This window comes from Petaurus breviceps, unplaced genomic scaffold (genome assembly GCF_028583685.1).
Source record: "Petaurus breviceps papuanus isolate PSGF00001 unplaced genomic scaffold, PetGlider_PUasm1.0 41, whole genome shotgun sequence".
Taxonomy (NCBI): domain Eukaryota; kingdom Metazoa; phylum Chordata; class Mammalia; order Diprotodontia; family Petauridae; genus Petaurus; species Petaurus breviceps.
Genome location: NW_027186320.1, coordinates 3235095 through 3256375, shown reverse-complemented (window position 1 = coordinate 3256375; position 21281 = coordinate 3235095). Strand labels below are relative to the sequence as shown.

General features: G+C 33.2%; 1 long non-coding RNA gene across 1 annotated transcript in view; it reads right to left on the bottom strand.

Moving 5' to 3' along the window:
- The window catches only part of LOC138171046 (uncharacterized), a 36268-nt gene extending 15238 nt beyond the window's left edge, over positions 1–21030 (bottom strand). Inside the window, exon 1 of the long non-coding RNA XR_011170794.1 lies at positions 20865–21030. This is a non-coding gene — a long non-coding RNA (uncharacterized lncRNA). The remainder of the gene's footprint in view (positions 1–20864) is intronic.
- Between the last annotated feature and the right edge of the window lie 251 nt (positions 21031–21281).

The following is a 21281-nucleotide window of genomic DNA, read 5'->3' as shown; positions in this document are numbered from 1 at the left end:
AAAAGGCCTTAGAATTTGATATTCTGGAAGTCAAAGGAGCTAGGATTAAAACCAAGAATCACCTACCCAGCAAAACAGTATCATGTTTCAGGGGAAAATATGGTTATTTAGGGGAATAGATGACTTTCAAGCATTCTTGATGAAAAAAACAGAGTTGAATAGAAAATAGAAAATTGGACATTCAGATACAAGAAGCAAGAGGAGCATGAGACAATTAACAAGGAAAAGAAATCATAAGGAATTTATCAAAGTGGAACTATTTATATTACTACATGGAACAATGATAATTGCAACTTCTGAAACTTTTCTCAGTATGAGAATACTTGAACATAATAGAAATGTTTGTATATATATATATACATATATATAAATACACACACACATATATATGCCTTTGTGTATGCATATATATGTATACATACATAAACATATGTCTGTATAGGAGGGTTTATGGGTGTAATAATATATATGTGAGAGTGGATATATGTGTACAGGAATACAGAGGGCACAGGACCAATTTAGTAAGAAGGGATGATACTTAAAAGGTGAATTTAAGAGGTGAGAGAGGAGTATAATCAGAGTAGATGGGGAGAAAGAGAATGGACTAAATTATCTCATATAGAAGAGGAAAGCTAAAACTTACAATGGAGTGGAAGAATAGGAAGGCAAAATGGAATGAGTCATCCTTATTCTCATTGAATTTGGCTTTGGGAGGGAATGATATACACATAATATAGGGTATCTCTCCCTATAGGAAAGTGGGGGGAAGGGGATTAGAGGGGGGATGATTGAAAGGAGGGTAGGCTGGTGGGGCAGGGAAGTTGGAATCACCCACTTTTGAAAAGGGACAGGATTAAAGTAGAGAATAAATCAAGTGGGGGGTGGGATGGGATGGAGAGAAAGATAGTCAGTCTTTCACAATATATATAAGATGAAAATGTTTTGCATATCTACACATGTACAACCTATATTGAATTGCTCATCTTTCCAATAAGGGTCGGTGGTGAGGGAGGAAGGGAAAGAATCTTGAATTCAAAATTTCAAAATTAAATATTTATATATATACACACACACACACTATTATTATTATTATTATTCTTATCCTTATTTTACATGTAACTGGGAAATGAGATATACAGGCACTGAGGCATAGAGATTCAGGATATCCTACTGGATAGTCAGAGGGGGGGATGGTTAAAGATCATTGTTTGGTGTGGTGTGTAGGGGAAAATGAGGAGAAAATTTGTAACTGAAAATCTTGTGGAAATGTAAGATGTAAACTAAAAAAAAATGGAAAAAAAGAAAGACCCATGTAGGATTAATATTAAAGAGGAGACATAAGATGTTAGATACTATGTGGGCTCATTTAATAACATGTTTTTAATTTTTTTTAACTTTTCAATTTGTAAATTAATGGTACAGAGTGGTTTTAAATATTGTGATACCTAAATAACATTGGATAATTTAAACCCTAAATGTTTTCTTTCTAATTGGGAAAAAAAGGATGTAAATAAAATTAAAATATATGCTCATGATCTATATACTTGCTAAGAAGGTTGGAGAATGGGGTGGAATCCAAGTCTGCTTACTCCTAAGCAAGTAGTGTTTTAATTTTAAAATTCAATAGAAAAATAGTGAATTCTTTAATCCATCAGAAAAATAAAATGAAATACAAAGGAATCAAAACATTAAAATAACCTGAGACCATTTTGAGGACAGCAGAAAAAATGTGGAGATGATAAAATAATATGTTATTTAGATCATTAGATCTCAGCATGGTGCACAATCTGAGCCAAACCATATTGGACAAAAGATGAACACTAAAAATAAAAAAGGGTTTGAAATATTTTTAGCAAGAAAACCAGAAATAAAACTATTTGCCTCTTGAACAACCCAAACAATAGAAATTCAGGAGAAGAGAATAAATGTAGCAGGCAAGAAATGTAACAGCACTAAAATGAAAGAGCGGGAGAGATAGACAAGAGAGACAGAGACAGATAAGTTAGAGACTACACAATGAGACAGGGTGAAGGTGGAAATCTAATCAAAGTAACAGTGAAAATTTGGACTTTGGACATTATGGACATTATGGATAGAACCTAGCAATACTTTGTCCAAAAATGAGTATTTTTTTGTGGTTTTAGAAAACAAATAGAAGGGCATATAAAAGAGGGAAGAAAATCGGGGAAATAAAGAGGCGTGAGTGGTGTTTTGGGGTCAAAGGAGGGAAAAGTGACCTCCGTGGTCTCAGAAAGCAAAGAACTTACAGGGGAGTATCTAATGAGGAGAGGGGAAAGACTGAAATAGGAGAAGAGTGGAAAAAACATTACTTTGGAGATTGGAAGTGTTTTACTGATAAATGATCTCGTGGGTGAAAGGAGATTAGGAATTTATAATAGAGGCCTGGGATATTTGTTGCCTAAAAATCCTACTTATCCTGGGAGCAGAGGAATTTGGGATCTCCAGGGGCAAATGACACCTAGAAGAGAGGTGGAAGAAATATCCTTTTTTTTTTTTTTCCAAAGCTAGGATAAAAAAAAAAATATTTAAGTTTAAAAAACCACCAATAAAAGGACTAACTGAAATGGAAGAGAAGAAGAGGAGAATTTACCTGACTGAGAAGAAAGTGAAGGCATGAAATACATATATGCATATGTGTGCATGCATGTATGTGTGTGTTTGTATGTATTTTGTGTGTGAATGTATGTGTATATGTGTATGTATATATAATTATGTGAAATCTAGAAAAAGGAATTTAAAATAAAACCTTAAAAGAAAATGGGTAACAAATGAAAAGAGGGAATTATAGATAAAGAGAAGAGAGCCAGTGGGAACATTTTCAGTTTAAAGAAATTAAGGACAATGGTACTATGTTAACAAGAGAAAACATGATAAAAGCCATTAATAAAAATTAGAGATAGAAGAAAATATAAACCTAATGCTTATAACTACTAATGAATGTACTAAACAATTCAATAATTTTTTAGAAGAGTGATTGATTGGATAAGAAAACAAAACCCTATAATCTCTTGCTTATAAAACCCATTTAATAATACAAAGATATAGATGTACACAAAATAAAATTGAAGTGATAAAACAAAGATTTACTATGCATCTAGTTATTTCAAAAAGCAGGAACTGCCCAGACCCTATCGAAAAATCTAAAAAATATGGATAAGCAAGGAAAATATAACATGATGAATGGAAACATAGAAATCAAACAAATAATATCAATAACCATATACACTCAAACTATCTTAGCATCCAAAATCTTAAAGGAAACATTATCTGAACTTCAATAAGACAAAGACAGTGACACAAGAGTGACAGTATACATCAACATCCCTTTATCAGTTCTGGATCAGCTAAACAGAAATAAAAACAAATACAAAAAATAGGAATTGAAAAAAAAATTCTGAGAGGTTCAGAGATAAGACTTATGCCATCTGCTAAGGAAGATTTACAAAATAATATACATTTTTTCTATACCATAGATCATTTTTAAAAATAGCAAAAGAGATATGAAAAACAATTATTTGGCAAAGATAAAAAAGACAGAAATAATCAATATGTCTCTTATTTTTATAAGGCAATAATAATAAAAATTGGGTCAGGGATCACCAAAAATATGAAAGATGAAATAATGACTTAAAATAAAATACCAAATTATAAATTTATAAAATATTAAAGAACAAATTATAGAAAAAATCATCAACTGTATAAAAGGAAATTATTATAAAAACATAAGAAATTTCCTAGAATTTATCTAAATCAGTCCTTGAGTAAAACTCACATATTCTACTTATCTATCTATCTATCTATCTATCTATCTATCTATCTATCTATCTACCTACCTACCTACCTATCTATCTGTCTATCATCTATCTGTCTGGCTGTCTATCTGTCTATGTGTCTATATATCTATGCATCTATCTATCAATCTACCTATCAATCTATCTATCTGTATTTACATGTATGTACATATATACATATATTCACAATCATACATTAACAAAACAAAGAGAAGATTTATTGACCATATTTAAAATAGAAAAGAAACAAGTAAATGATGCTAAAGGAAGCACAAAATATGATATAATAAAAACTATATAAGAAATAGATAAATTAAGAAACACAGAAATGTTAAAAATTAAAACATGTTTAGATCAATATACTTAATGAACCATTTAGCTGATCAAATAAAAATAAGACAGAAAATAAGATGAACAAAATACTGACAAGGTGAAATCACATTAAATCCAGAAGAAATAAAAAGAATAATCAGAACACATTGATCATAATTATATACTGATAAAAAAAGAGATACATATTTTATTTAAATAAGACACAAACTACCAGATTACCAGACATAAAATTTAAATAATCTTGTTTCAGAAAAGGAAAGAAATATTGTTATAAAGAGACTATCAATGGTGGGGGAGACCCCTTTGACTTGATGGATTTGAATGAGAACTTTATCAAATATATAAAGCACAATTAGTACTTACACTTCACAAATGATTGCCAAAATCATAGAAATAACCCTACCTGAATTTTTATAAGATAAATATGGTAATATTTGGGAAAAATAAAACAGAACAAAATCTATAAACCGATTTCATCAATTAATATTAACTCTGAAATTTTAAACAAAATCCTATCACATACATCACAGAGATTTATTCAAGAAATAATTCATTATTTACATTTCAGATTTACAAAAAAAAGATGGAAAGGATGGTTCAACATTAGTTGAACATTAGTTCAACATTAATCAACATAATTAGTTATATTTAAATCAAAAGACAACAGGTAGAGAAAAATAACTTTGTCGATGTCAATACTGCTTCATCTTTAATAAACATGTGAAGTATAGGACTAATAATAATAAACATTAGCAATAGGACTAACTAAAATAGAAGAGAAGGGGAGTTTATCTGACTTACTGTAAAGAAAAAAAGGGAAGAAATATTACCATAATTGAAATAATTTTCTCTAAAATCAAGAGCTAGTTTAATATTCTATGCGTACATACAGACATACCTATATACACTGAAGCAAGGATGTTTGTTTATTCTCCCTGGTGTTATGTTATATAGTTTTGTAATTGCCAGGAATAGCAATAAGACAAGAGAAGGAAATTAAAGGATAAATTTAGAGAAAAACAAGATAACACCATCCTTGTTTGCTTGTGATATGATGATTTACTTTGAAAATGCTAAATGATCCACAAAGATAGGTATTAAGACAATAGTTTCAGCAAAACTATAGGCTAGAAAACAATACTCAAAAATCAACTCTATTTCTATATAATAATAACAAAAAGCAGAAATAGCAGTAGACATTTAATATAAAAGGTTCATTCTCTCACAAAAGAACACTAAAAGTCCATGGGAAGAGTAAGTTTAAAATTAGAATAGCACAGTAGTGAAGCATATGTGTAAGAAAGAAATATATGATGAGTTTTGAATCATATAATCTGTTCTGGAAATCCTTCTCTTTGTGTAGAGACTTCAAGAACAACTTTTGCTTCTGTTTATCCCTTGTCCTTCAAGAGGACCAAAGGAATCACATGGGCAATGTCTTTACTTACATGTGAATTGGATTTAAGTGAGTCAGGGTTGAACAGTCATTACCTTTTTCTCCCAGAGTCATTGATCTTATCAATGCATTAATCAATTGTACTGACTTTTTTTCTTTATAAAATACTACATATCTTATAGGATGACTCTCTGAGAAGAGAAGAGAAAGAGGATTAAGGATGCCTGGAAAAATTATGGTTAATAAAAATAAAAACAGGAAAAAATCAACAAGAAAATTTTAAAAGAAATAAAGAAATCAGAAAGGAGGGAAAGATTATTATGACATACAGGGATATTAATTATCAACTTCAAAACTTGGATAGGTAGAAAAATGACAGTGGAGAAGGGAAAAAAATCTGTCTACTTAGAGTTTAAAATCAGTAGTATGGTAGAACCTCTGAAAAAAGCATTTTTGGCCTATATATACAACTATATACTTTATAACAACTACTCTGGCAACTACTTTATGTACTATAGAAAAATGAAAGTAACAACAGTTATCAGCTGTGAAGTGATCCCGTTGATGACTCAAGGTGTGGAAGCCATATGTAACATTGATAAACAGTGACTTTGGCATATTAGAATCCTAGGACTAGGGAGGTACATAGACTTTCTGAAATGTATGTGTAAGATGCTCAGAAGGCCTGTCAAAATCTTTGAAATCACAACCATTAAGATCTTTATTGATGGAGGTGGGGCATATTCATTCATTAATAAATAATGTCAAATGATAATTCAGCAAGTATAATCAGGAATTGGTTTGGAGGCAAAGGTCGGGATTTTATCATTTAATTTAGTTGAAATTCATGTTTTTATGGAGTGAATTAAACATAAAAAGTGTTATCAGAATAATCCACAATAAGTGTAAATGATATAACTGAGCTTTTTAAAAGTTCTAGTAAGAAACAAAAAAAAATTAGTTTCTGTCAAAGAAATATATATATATATATATATATATATATATGTACATATATATAATGAATTAAATAATTTGATAGGAGTCTTAAGAAATTGATTAAAGTAGTTACAAATTGAAATTTGAAGTGAAGGCAAAAATGCTAAGATAAAAAATAAACATAAAGCCATAATTCATAATTATGCTGGGTATGTATGTGAGATTCATTGAGAGTGAGCTACTTATATATGTATAAGAGAAAATAATAGGAAATAGGATTAAGTATAACAATCTTTATGAAGTAAGATATGTTTATATCAATATGCAGAATTTAGAAAAATGGACAAACAAAAAAGAAAATTGAACAATCAGTTGTTAATTGCAATCCAAAGAGATACTACTGTGACCTAATACAATGAGCAATGAAAGACTATATACATTTGAAAACAAAAGAGATGTACAGAGGAAAGAGATATTATAGCAAAAAGAGGCAGAAACCCAATATGGAAAATCATGAATCTGATGTGAATACCTAAGGTGTCCCAGAAATCTCAACACTATTTTAAGCTATCAAAATTAAAATTGCATTAATAATTTGTGAGTATTCTGTACTTATTTAAGGATCAAAGACCTGAGTACAAGTTAAGCTTTTGTGATAATATATGCAATGCTCAGTTACATGGGTGATAGCAGTGATTTCACAATATAATTTTAACAAACTAACATAAAACATAATATTGCATTGATATGAATTATTTATTAATGTTGACCATGAGAAAAGAAATTGATGTCATCTTGTGGCAAGAGTGAGGAATAATAGTTGGACTCCTGAACACCGCTCTGATAATATTAAGTTAATTATAGATGGTCCTTTCTGGTGTATTGAAGAAATACTCTTCAAATAATTTTTTTGATATCAGTAAAAAGAATTGCAAAATATCATGACATGCATGGCTTTAGTTTTGCACTGATGAAGACAAATGTTCATAATTTTTTTAAAAAGTCTTAATCACAATTACAGCTAACTCTAGGTTGAGGAAAAAAAGTAAACAGGTTATTTCTAAAGTTCTTTTCCCACAAATTTATTATACATACACATATTTTCATATTTTAAGATCACATGGGGGCGGCCAGGTAGCACAGCAAGTAAGAGAACCCACCCCAGTATAGGGATGAACTGGGGATCGAATCCCGGGCTCAGATACTTAGCACCACACCCAGAAATAACTGGCCATGTAACCTTGAGTAAGTTACTTAACCACAATTGCTTTAAAAAATAATTTAAAAAGATCACATAGAAAATATAAAAAAATATAAACAAAGGAGATTAAGAATACACAACAAAGAACCTTTAAGAAGAGCATTAGGTAGGGGCGGCCAGGTGGCTCAGCGAGTAAGAGCACCGGCTCAGGTGTTGGGACGACCTGGAGATCGAATCCTGGGCTCGGGCTCAGACACTCAGCACCACACCCAGAAATAATACTAGTAACTGGCCGTGTAACCCTGAGCAAGTTACTTAACCCCGATTGCTTAAAAAAAAAAAAAGAGCATTAGGAAAACTAAAATATAAAATAAATTGTAGCTTCCAAAATAAAATCAACCTAAGGACTTTTAAAAATGTGTTTTTAAATCAGTTTGGAAGAAGAACTTAGGAAAGATGGACTGCTTAAAATAGATGTTTAATAATAACAGTTGAGAAGGAGAAAGAGCAAATAAAGTACTATTTTGATTTCAAATACTATAATAAGGAAAACAATCTAATATTTGGAAAATGTAGGGCAAAAATCGGGTGGAATAAAGTGAAGCTTAAGATAGATAACAACATAATACAAGAATACTTTGTGTTTTTAATTACTTGAAATGTCTTGGGTTTTAGATCATGAAGACACTTGAAAAAATATATATGCAAAATAAATATCAGCAATCTTTTTGGAAATCAAAGAGAAAAAAATGAAATTCCATTTTAAAAGTCCAAAGGAATTTGGTTGTCTACAAGATAGCTCCTTTAACATTGATCTTGAGTTGTCTGCCCATATCTGGTCCTTCCAAGAGAGGACCAAAATGTTGTTAGACTGTTTTATCTTTGAATTATGACTTCCTCTCTTCCAAATACAAAATGACTTGTGAATCATTGATGTTTCTACTGTCACAAGATCAAACTCATCAGCCTCATTTTCCCTGCTCCTTTTGTCACCTTATTTCAGGATGTTATAATCTGACTAATTCTTTATTTTAAGTACCTTCCAATTTTTACTCTTTAGTCTAGCACAAAAAAACCCCCAGTCAATCTGAAGACATCCGAAGCTCAAAACTGCTTCACATACTAGTGATCCTTTTTGAGTGAATTGTAGATAAATTTGGAGATGCTTATTGCTGCCAGAAAAAACCAACCTTGAGGCAGTAAGGGACAACCTAGAGCAGAAGATACAGACTCAATACCTTGGTCAGGACTTTTCAGCTTCCCTACACATCTTGCTGTCTGCACTTGAGCCTTGGAATCTCTAAGTTATCTTGTACCAAGTACTAATCTTGTACCAAGAAGTCTCTGCCCCTATTGCTGAAGCTTTTTTATTCCTTATGCTTTGTATTTTCCATCCACAATATGTCCTCTTCCCTCCATGGATTAGCCTGTTTCCCACCTTTCTTTGTCCGAAAATCTACTTCCTTCTTTGCCCCAAACCGAGCTGTTTCAACAGTAGACTGTCTGCTCCTCATGATCATGTTATACCTGCTTATCAAAGATGACTCAAATTTTATGGGCATTTTCTCCCTCCAGTTTTCTTTCCTTTGGGAAAGAGTGATCCAGGTCCCATACATTTGTGCCTCATTTTATAACTCCAATATAGCTTTGCAGAATTCTTTAATAATAACTTCTCCTGTCTCCTGTCATAAAGGCATACTGTCTTTCTTTCTGATCTTCACTCACAACCCTCCATCTTCAATCTCTCAGCGAAGATCTTTCAGGATCTTAATGTATTAACCATCCCCATTACCTTGAATTATCTTTCTCACCTCTGACTCAAAGAAACCATCTTCTTTCAATATGCAGTTCAAATAACTTCTACCTGACAATTTTACTAATCAACCAAGTGATAATTCCCTCTCTTCAAAATCACTTTGTATTTAACAACTTTTTATACATAAGTATTTATCTTTCATATTTATTCTATACATAAATTTATGCACATAAGTTTGTATGTGTATAAATGTGTGTATGTATACTACCACCATTAAAATGTAAGGTTTTTGAGGGAAAGAGATTTTTCATTTTGTGTGTCTATATTGATAGATATATAGAAAGATAGGTAGATAGATAGATAGATAGATAGATAGATAGATAGATAGATAGATAGATCTGCAGCACTGGGCACTTGACACAGCAAGAAGTAAATAAATGTCAGTGGTTGAGTTGAGTGCTTAATCAGTCTTACTATTTAACTTTGTAGAACTTTTAAAACCTAGCTTGCTTGATGAGAACCCTATGTATCAGCATGTATCCCATTAGATAACTCCCTCTACTTCCCCATTAGAATTGGTTCTCTGTTTAGACTTTCTAGAAAGCATTCCATATTCCTTAAACTGACTACATCAGTGTATTTTTAGGCTTTGAGATCACACCAAAGTCTTTTCTCTGCCTTTTGAAGGGTGATCATTACTGCTAAAACTAAGCTCTATGTCAGCCTGGCTCCCCTCTCTCTGCCAAAGATAGTAAGATTTTTTTTTAAAATTGCACTAATGTTCCCATGATTGCTACCCCCAAAATGGTTTCTCCTTTTGGGTGGGAATGAAATTCAAATAGAGATCTCTCCCTTGGTTCCTCTGCCCTTAAAGCTTGTGATTATTATGGACATTATAAAGGAAGAATGGAAAGTTCTCTTTTCAGTGGACAGATATAGTTCCCACAGATATACAAATAGATGAAGTCTGCTATCACTACTCTAATAAATTCTAAATACAATAGTTTTGATTTCTAATATTTTACTGAAATATACTCCATTATGCTTTCTCACTCCGAAGTATGAATTTTCTCAAAAGTAGCTTTTAACATTCAGTCCTTTCCCCCTCTTTTGAATAGAATATTCAAATTCTTTTGAATCATGAATATTATAAATTGAAAAAAAAGACACATATAGAGAGATCACAGAAAGCATTAAAAAATCTTGAAGAGAAGCAGGGGCTGAAGGAGAAAGGTTGTTGCAATTTATTAGGAAGTTATTAGCAAGATAATTTGTAATAAAAAAGAGGTTGATAATAAAAGGTGGGAAAGAAGTTGATTAGATTTTTCAAGATGCTAAGGAGGAGATATTCTGTTTAAGTGATCCTAAGAAGTAGAGGAGAATGAAAAATGTTAAGCATTGAAAATACCCCGTTTGCTACATTATGACTCTATGGGAATTGCCAGGAAGATCAATCAACAACAACAAAAACAAAGACCACTACAACAACTTATTCCTACCAGTTTTGGAAAGCAAGGCTATTTATCAGTGTTCTTAAGATTAATGCCAATATATCTGTAATGACTTTGAGGGTGTTATTTATGTTCAAATTGTATATAAAATTTCCTAATAAAGTGGTTGGGGAGGCAGGTTAACAGGTCAACAAACATTTCTTATGCACCTGCTCTGTTCCAAGCAATGTGAATATATATGTGTATATAAATTATAGATAGTCAAAAGGGAAAAACAACACAAGGATTGAGAAAAACTTCTCATAAATTCTGAGTTGAGCTGGGCTTGAATGAAACCAGGAGGCGATTGTAAATAGGGAGAGATCTCAAGTCATAAGAGATAGCCGGTAAATTTACCAAGTCCAGTGATGGAAAAACTTTTTTTTCCCTAGAAAGTATTTGTTTATTTGTTTGTTTTTAGTTTTCAACATTCATTTATACAAGGTTTTGAGTTCCAAATTTTCTCCCCATCTTTCCCCCATCTCCCACCCCAAGATAGCAAGCATGCTTATAACCCCTTCCTCCAGTCTGCCCTCTCTTCTATCTATCCCCATTCCCCCACTTGACCCCTTCCTCCTTATTTTTTTGTAGGACAAGATGGATTTTTTCTCTATCTCATTGTCTGTATATCTTTTTTCTTGGTTGCATTTAGAAACATTACTTTAACATGTTCTTAAAATGTTGAGTTCCAGATTTTCACCTTCTTCCCTCCTTACCTACCCCTCTTGAAAAGACAAAAAATTTAATGTAGACTATATATGGATTGTTATGCAAAGCATTTCAATAGTAGTCATATGGTGAAAGATTAACTATATTTTCCTCCATTCTACCCTGCTCCCCATTTATTCTATTTTCTCCTTTGACCCTGTCCATTTTCAAAACAGTTTACTTCTTAATGCAATGCAATTTGCCCTCCTTTCTATTGTCCTTCCTCATATACCCTACCCCTTACTTTCCTGGAGGGTAAGATACCCAATTGAGTGTGTATGTTATTCCCTTCTTAATAAAAATCCAATGAGATTAATGTTGACTCATCCTTTTCACCTCCCTGCTCTTTCTCTCCATTGTAACAGCTTTCCCTTGCTTCTTTTATGGGAGACAATTAACCCTATTTTCTTTTTCCCTTTCTCCTTCTGCCAATATATTCATCTCTCACTCTTCAATTTTATTTTTCAGATTTCATCCCTTCATATTCTACTCATCCTGTGTCCTGTGCCTGTATATACATGTACACATATTTATTCTCTTCAACTATTCTAATACTAAGAAAAGTCTCATGAGTTACAAATATAATGTTTCCATATAGGAATAATAGTTGAGATTCAATGAATTTCTTATGATTTCTCTTTCCTGTTTACCTTTTCATTCTTCTCTTGATTCTTGTGTTTGAAAGTCAAATTTTCAGTTTAGCTCTAGACTTTTCATCAAGAATGTTTGAAAGTCCTCTATTTCATTGAATGTCCATATTTTTCCCTGACATAGTATATTCAGTTTTTCTGACTAGTTGATTCTTGGTTTTAAATGTAGCTTCTTTGACCTCTGGAATATCTTATTTGATCCCTATATCCTTTGATCCCTAAATGTAGAATTTGGGTTATCCCAATTGTGTTTCCATATTACTCGAATTGTTTCCTCCTGACTAATTGTAATATTTTCTCCTTGACCTGGGAACTGTGGAATTTGCTTATAATATTCCAAGGAGTATTCTTTTGTGGAATTTTTTCAAAAGATGAACAGTAGATGGCTTCAATTTCTATTTTACCCTCTTTTTCAAGATTATAGGTCCAGTTTTCCTTCAGATTTTCTTGAAAGATGATGTTTAATCTCTTTTGTGTGTGTGTGTTTGTGTGTCTATATATATGTGTGTGTGTTTGTGTGTCTATATAAGAGGGTATATGGGCATATGAATACACATGTGAATGTGTGTATATATGTTTACAGGTATACACAGATAGAGGGCACAGGACCAATTTAATGGGAAGGAATGTTACTTTAATGGTAAAATTAAGAGGTGAGAAAGGAATATAATGAGAGGGGATGGGGAGAGACAGCATGGGTTAAACTATCTCATATAGAAGAGGGAAGGAAAAATGGTTACAATGGAGGGGACTAAAAGGAAGGCAAAAAGAAATGGGTCAAAATTATTCTCATTGAATTTGGATTAGGAAGGGAATGACATACACACTAAATAGGGTATCTCACCCTACAGGAGAGTAGGGAGGAAGGGGATGAGAGAGGGTAAGATGGAAAGGAGGTCAGGCTGGGGGTAAGGGATCTTGGCAGCACCCACTTTTCAAAAGGGACAGGATCAAAGTAGAGAATAGAACAAGTGGGAGATGGGATAGAAAGGAGCGAAATATAGTCAGTCTTTTACAATATATCCACTATGGAAATGTTTTGCATAGCTACACATGTACAACCTATACTAAATTGCTCATCTTCCCAGTAAGGGTGGGTGACAAAGGAGGAAGGGAATGAATGTGGAATTCAAAGTTTTAAAATCAAATGTTTATATACATATATACACTATTATTTATCTTATTTTACATGTAACTGGGAAATAAAATATACAGGCACTGGGCCATGCCCTCCTGGAAAGTCGAAGGGGGCATGGGAGAAGTTCTGGGAGAGAGCAGATTGGAGGAGGGGATATCCAATGCGATCGCGATTTGGGGGCAGTGGGTAGGGGAAAAAATGGTGAGAAAATTTGTAACTCCAAATCTGGTGGAAATGAATGATGTAAACCAGAAGTTAATAAAGCATTTGATTTGAAAAAATAAATGCTTGTGGACTTGGAAAAAAAAAGATATTGGAAGCCAATAACTGCTTTTACGAATACAGAAGGGATAGACTCAGACCTTTGCTTCAGAAATATTAATTTGATAGATTAATTGAGGATAGGTTAGATGCTGGGGTGCAGAACCTGTGACCTTGAGGGCATATATGGCCTTCTAGGTTTTTCAGTGCAGCCTTATGAGATTCCAAGTTTTACAGAACAAATTCTTTTATTAAAAGGGATATATGAGGCAGAGAGATTAATTCCTGGTTTTTAAATTTGATGTCTGCTTTGGGGGCACAGGAGGAACTATGCCACACTTCTTGTGCTAGGAACTAGGGGACTTTTTACTGGCTTTGTGTGCTGTAGCCTTAGGTACTAGCAATTGTAGTTTGGAGAGGCTATAGCTTATCTGTTGAAGAGATGGAGCTGGTGGAGTTGGTGTAATGGGAATGTAAATGTTGAAGATCGTCCCTGCCCCTAGGCTAAAGTGCACCTGGAACCTGGGGTGGGAGGCTTGTTTTTCAGTAGATACTTCTTGATTGGCCAGTGAGTCAATAGGTTGTTACATTCTCTGAGCCAGGAGAAGGCTATATAAGCCCTGATGTGTAGCTTTGTTTTGGGGCCCACTTTGAGAAGTGTTCTGTGATTTGATCAGATGAAACTCTGGAAAGCCGTTGTCCAGAGCCCCCCGGCTTTGAAATCCATATGTTGTTTGGTATGGATGTTATGGTTGGACAGTTTGGAAAGCTGTCTACTTGATCTGTTTCTGTCTTGATAATTCTGCCTGTATACTTTGAAGTTCAGGGTGCTGACCTTTTTCCCCTGAATGAGGTAAATGATGGATGTTTGACTGATTAAAGTAAGCTTGTTAACCCATTTTGAGTTGCTTTTCTTTATCAAAGCAGATCCAAGAACATGTATTAGCAGCAAACCCTGGGGACACTTGGGGTGCTTGCTGCTACAGTTGGCTATTGTGTATAGGTTAGTTTTTTTCTGTTTTCCCAGAGTTACACTGAAGCTCAGAGGGCAAGGTGTGGAGGTGGGGGTTGTTAGCACACTGGATGTTGCCTCTTAGCTGGGGGTCTATGCTAGAGCACTGGTTGGATCAGCCACTGTTGGACACCAGTGTTTCTCCATATTAGTGTGTGCAAGTTCCCCTGGCTATGCCAAGTCATGTGGTGGGTCCGGGTGTTGGCACTTACCTGCTCCATGACCATGGGGCTCAGGAGGTCTTACTGGTTTGCTGAGGTGGGGCTTGCTATTGTGTCTTGCTGGGATGCCTGCCATCCTGTTCTAGGTCCGTTTAGTCATATACAGGGGGACCTTTGCTGTTACTCCATCTCACAAACTAAAAAACTGCTGTTATCCCCATTTTCTGCTGTTTCCAATATTCTAGTATTTTTCCTTGGACAATATTTTCTGGGTATTTTAAGGTCAGTAAGGTAGAGTCAGAGCACCTTACTGCTTACTCTGCAATTTTGGCTCCTGGAAGTCTCAAGACAGAAAGACTATAAAGAAAATTCTGCATCATGTTACATCATCCAAATACTTTTTTTGAACACTTTTACTATCTGTATGTCTCATATAATCAAATTTCCCTTCTCTTTTTCAGGACAAATGGCTGTATATGCAGAAATTATCTCATTCGGTTTCGAACATATGTCCACTTCTATCTTTCCCATTATCTCACTCATCTTCATTCTCTACCTGTCTCCTATTAGCTTCCCTTTTGCTCATTAATATATCCATGTTTCCTTCCTAGTGAATAATTTCTTACTTTATCGATCCATCTATCGATGCTAATTATTATCCCATATTTCTAATCCCATTTTTACCTAAACTCTAGCAGAAGGCTGTCTGCAATAGATACATCTACTTTCTTTCCTCTCTTTCTGATTTTAATTTTCATAGATGACTTTGACAATATTATCTCATCATTCAACTGAGCCTTCTTTATCCAAAGCCACCCCTGATTTCTTAATTGCCACATGTAATGGCTGTTTCTCAGTCTTCGTCCTTCTTGACCTTGGTAGCTAAGAGAGAAAGTTAATGGAACACAGGGATTGGAGTGAAAAAAAATTGTTGTTGTTCAACCCTTCTTCACTTATGGCTAGCTCCTTGTGACTGTTCTGTGGGTTTTGTTTGCATCGATGCTAGAGTGGTTTGTTATTCCCTTCCCCAGCTCATTTTACAGATGACAAAACTGAGGCAAACAGAGTTAAGTGACTTGCCTATAGTCACACAACTAGTAAGTGTATGAGACTAGATTTGAACTCAGGAAGAAGAGTCTTCCTGAGTTTTCTTCACTCTCCTGGCACTCTAGCTACCATGTCACCTAGCTCCCTTGGAGTAAGGAAAAGGTGAGTTAAAATCAGGCTTTAGATAGTTACTGTGTTACACTAAGTCATTTAATTTCACTCTTTCTCAGTTTCTTCAAATATAATGGGGATAATAATAGCACCTACCTCCAAAATGTTGTAATGGTCAGATGAAATAATATTTGCAAAGTACTTAGAATCATGCCTGGCAAGCACTAAGTCCTAAATATATATTTCTTTCTTTTTCTCTTTCTTTCTTTCTTTTCTTTCTCTGTTCCTTCTTTTCTTTCTTTCCTTTTCTTGTTTGTTTTCCTTTCTTTCCTTCCCTACTTCCTAATTTCCTTCCTCCTTTACTAAATTTCTTACTTTAGCCTTTAACAATGTCTATTATCCTGTTCTCTTTGGCAGTATCCTCTCTAAATTTTCTTCACACTTTTCTCCTGGTTCTCATCCTAACTATTTAATCATTTTTCTGTCTGCTTTTGTCTGACTTCACCCAGATCATGATTTCTAACCATGTATATACTACATTTTCTATTCTTGTCTTCTCTTCTATTTCACATGATGAGCTCATCAGCATCAGTGAATTAAATTACAATCTCTATGACAATGATTTTATTTTTAATTTTTTTTAAATATTTAGCTTTTTAAAATAGATTTTATTAACTTTCTTAATTGTATGAAAAATGTTTTCATTTAAGAAATTCTCTATTTCCCTCCTGCATCTTGCCCCTATTTGAGAAGACAAGTAATTTTGATAATAATATATAGGAAATTATGTGAAACATATCTACATTAGTCATGTTACAAAAGAATACACAGACCAAAAATAAAACAAAAAAGTTAAAAATGTGCTTCAGTTTACACTCAGAATTTATGATGATGATTCTTTAATCTGCTTGCGAAGACATGAACTTCCTCCTGACTTCCACTTTTGAACCTCCAACTGCCCATTTGACATTTAAAATTGATTTCCCTATATATATTTTAGATACAACATGTCCTAAAATGAAGTCATCTTTTTCCATCCTTCCACTCAATCTAACTCTGCTATTATTGTTGAAGAAACTACCATGCTTGAAGTCACTGTGTCTCCCAAAGTAGACTGTTACCTCAATAGAACTTTCTCTTTCCCCTTCACTTTCAATTTGTGGGTTCTGCTGCTCTAGAATTCTTTTAGAGTCACTCTTATAAGTATTTGGAGGCATTTAGGGGAGAGCTTAAGCAATTTACTTTTACTCTGCCATCTTGAGTCTGCCCTCCTCCCCGATACATCATTAAAAAAAAACCCTTCAGTTTCATTATATTTGATTATTACATTTATTTTGAAATGTTCTGTTTATCTCATTCTAATTTATATAATTTTCTGTCATAAGCCACTTCTTAGCCTTCACAAGTCATCAAATCAAGCCAATATTTAAGTGGAAATTCACTTCCCCAATTATATTTGTGCTACCACCACTTGAAAAGTGTCATTAAAATGTAGTTTGTTTACTTAAGAAAGAACCCTTTCCACTTTTGAATACACTTGATTGAAAAAAAAAATTTCCTTTAATAACATACACATTCAATTGGTTATCTTACCCTACAGGAAAGTAGTGGGAAGGGGATATGGGGGGAGGGGTGTGGGGATGATAGCTGATAGAAAGGAAGATAGATTGGCCAAGGTGCAAGTCAGAAGCAAACACTTTTGAAAAAAGACTGGCTCAAAGGACAGAATAGAATGAATGGGAGGTGGGATAGGATGGAGGGAAATATAATTAGTCTTTCACCACATTACTATTATGGAAGTGTTTTACATAACCACACATATATAACCTATATTGAATTTCTTGGCTTCTCAATGAGATTGGGTGGGGAGGGGGAAATGGTGAGAATTTGGAACTCAAAATTTTAAAAACAAATGTCAAAAATTGTTTTTTTTACATATAACTGAGAAATAAGATGTATAGTCTACTGGGTAGAGAAATCTGTCTTTCCATAAAAGAAAATAAGGGGAATTGGGAGGGGTGATTGTAGAAGGATGGATTGAATGGGGGGAAGCAGAAATCAGAATGCATATCCTCTTAGGGTGAGGGGGGAGTGGGGAGAGAATGGGAGAGAATTTGGAACTCAAAATCTTGTGGAAATACATGTTGAAGACTAAAATAAATTAATTAATCAAAAGGTTTAGCAATCACATGTTAACATTAAAAAATTTTTTCCTTAAATCAAATTGAAATGTATATATTTGCAGCTTCCACCCGTTCATCTAATTTCTAACTTTTGGCATAAGGAAAAATAAGTCTAATTGTTCTTCCACAGGATAGCTCACCAAATAAATGAAGGTGATTATTCTGCACCCCATAAATTTCTTTTCTTGAGCAAAGTTCTTTTTTTTTTCCAATAATCAACTCACTTTACTGTATTTCATGAACCCTTCACTATGCTGATTTTCTGCTTCTGAATGAAAATGTACTACACACAATTGAACATGATTCTTGGCAGACCAGATGTGGGCTACCAAAAACTTTCATTGGATCATAGATTTAGTGTAGGAAGCTACCTAATAAGTAATCAACTGCAGCTCCCTGTACTTAGACATAAAGCAATTAAGGACCATAGCTTATATGATTTGTCCAAAATCACAAAATTTGTAAATAGCAGATATGGGATTCAAACATGTATTTCCTGACCCCAAGTCTAGCATTCTGTAGCAATAACAACTAGCCTTTATATAATACCTTCAGGTTTGCAATTCACTTTACAAATATTGCCTCATTTCAGCTTCACAACAACCCTGGGAATTAGTCAATGTGCTGTAACATTCTGCCTCTTTAGAATAGTTTTAGAAGCTGAAAAATGATTGATCAATTCAGGATGATGCACTAAAATTCTCACCAAAAATCTGGGCTTATATTTTTCAAAAGAGCAAAAACAGAAAAATAAAAACCTTGAAATGATTTTTGGTGTTTCATATATGCCAATCATCGAAGTTTAATATTACATCATTATAAAATTCCATTGATATGACAGATACTTTTTAAGTGTGTCATGTGGACACAAACCTCGTAACAACTCAAGTAAACTTTTCTAAACATGACATAATGGAAGAGCAGTCTAGCAATGAACAATTGTTGCCATGAATAATTTACCTCACTCTAAAAGAAAAATCATTTAAATAGAAGTTCAATACAGATTAATTAGCAGAAATGTAGTATATAATATTAATATTAAAAATACTGGCTAACTAGTAATCATTTGGATTCAGAATATCATCTTTTCAATAGGAAACAGTGTTTCTATAATATTATAGAATTGTATATACATATAAAATATATTGCACAAATACAATTTATGGTGTAATGTCTTAAGGGAATGTTTATGCATCATTAACATTATCATTCACTCAGTGTTGCTATTATTGACATGATTTCAGAAAAAAAAAATTCAAGTTAATATCAGCCAAAGCAAAGAATTATTTTGAGAAGAAATCATGTTGAGGATAAAATAGACTAAAAGATAACAGAACAATTCAAATGCAATTCTTTTGACTATTTTTAAAAGATGTATTTTTCAAATGTGGATTTTTCTTTTACACAAACAAAATACCACTTAAGTCTTCTCCTGCTTACAATGTGTTCCAATTCCTAGGATAGTGGTGCTTTCCCCTCCCCCCCTAAATTAGCAAGGTAAGTAAATCAACACTTAAATTAATGCTTGATGTCCTCAGTGAGGCTCCTCCCTTTTCCAAAGCAGATAATAAAATTCCTATGTTTTCTCATAATTCTTGTATTTACAGAAAGCTTCATAGAAGATCTATCAAACTTCCTGAGATGTTTTCCCTAGATTTCTTTTAGTATCTAATATTTTTAATTTAATTTAATTTAAATAAATATTTATTTTATTTTTAATTTAGATCTATTTTAATATCTAATGTGTACTCATGCATAATTCAAGCTAATTTTCTATGCATGAACAACCTATATTCTTTCTCTATAAAATATGTCTTAGATCAGTAGTTTTTAAAATGGGCATTGAGTTTAGTTGAGAAAGTTTGACTTGTTTCCAAGGGGATATTGAAATAAAAATAAAGAAACATTATTAAAAATCAGATAGTGGGAAAGGAAATCTCACTTTTTTTTGGTAATAAAAAACACTGGTCATTCCTCCAATGTATGCAAATCAACACTTATTTCCAAATACTCCCCCATTCTTAATTCTCTTTTAGTAAACAAGTTCTCCCATTCTACTTTCTGAGTTGTACATAAGCTGTTCATGATAGTTATAATTTAATTACTCCCACAACCATCACAACTGCAGTTGTGCAGGTGCCAGCTGAAAAAAAAAAATAGTTCAATTTCACTCATTGCAGCCAAATAACCTGTTGTTTCTGGCAGGTTTTGTTTGAAGATTAATTCTATGCAATAGGACAGGAACCCATAAGTATACCACTCTACTCCTTCAACTTTCTAGCCATGTCTGTGGTTGTTGAATTGGATTATCAATTGACATTAAAGGAATTAATAAAATGACATGGTATGCATAGAAGAAAGTGGAATAACAGACTACAGGAGTGAAAGAAGGAAAGTACTTTCAAAATTCTAATCCAACCAACTTGTTTAAAATAAATAGCCACAGATAAAAATAAAGGAAATAAATTAAAATAAGAAGTAGAAAACTAAGGTGAGAGTAAGTTAAACATTTGTCCCTTTCTCCAACTGCAGTACCAAATTAAATGCTTGGCAATTCCATAGATGTAATCTGAAAGTTTGGTGTTGTGAAGCTTTGCATTGCTAATATGTATACTTGTTGAGCTAGTAAAACCATACCACTTGTTTTGTAATAAATGCATGCATATTACCTTGAGTGAATTCTCTGACATTTCTATTGACTGTTAATGGAAAGATCTTCAGTAATTACTTTCCCAGAGGTAGTAAGGTGAGATCCATGCCATTCTAAGTGCCTATGCTTTCTGGGCCTTCCCTTCTCGAAGTTTTCCTTGTATCACTGATGCAGATAACAATCAACTCTGTAAATCAGAATGAGCAAAGTATTAAACTATTTAGAGAATAAAATTAGACTGCTTATAGACAGCTCTAGACCGTGAACAATAAAAAGTCTTTCTTTTTCCCGGGGGGGCGGGGGAGGCAGCTTACATAATACTAATACAGTTTTACATTATTATTTTTTTAATTTTTAAATCAAATTCTTTATTAACTTCTGCTTTACATCATTCATTTCCACAAGATTTTGAGTTACATATTTTCTGCCCATTTTT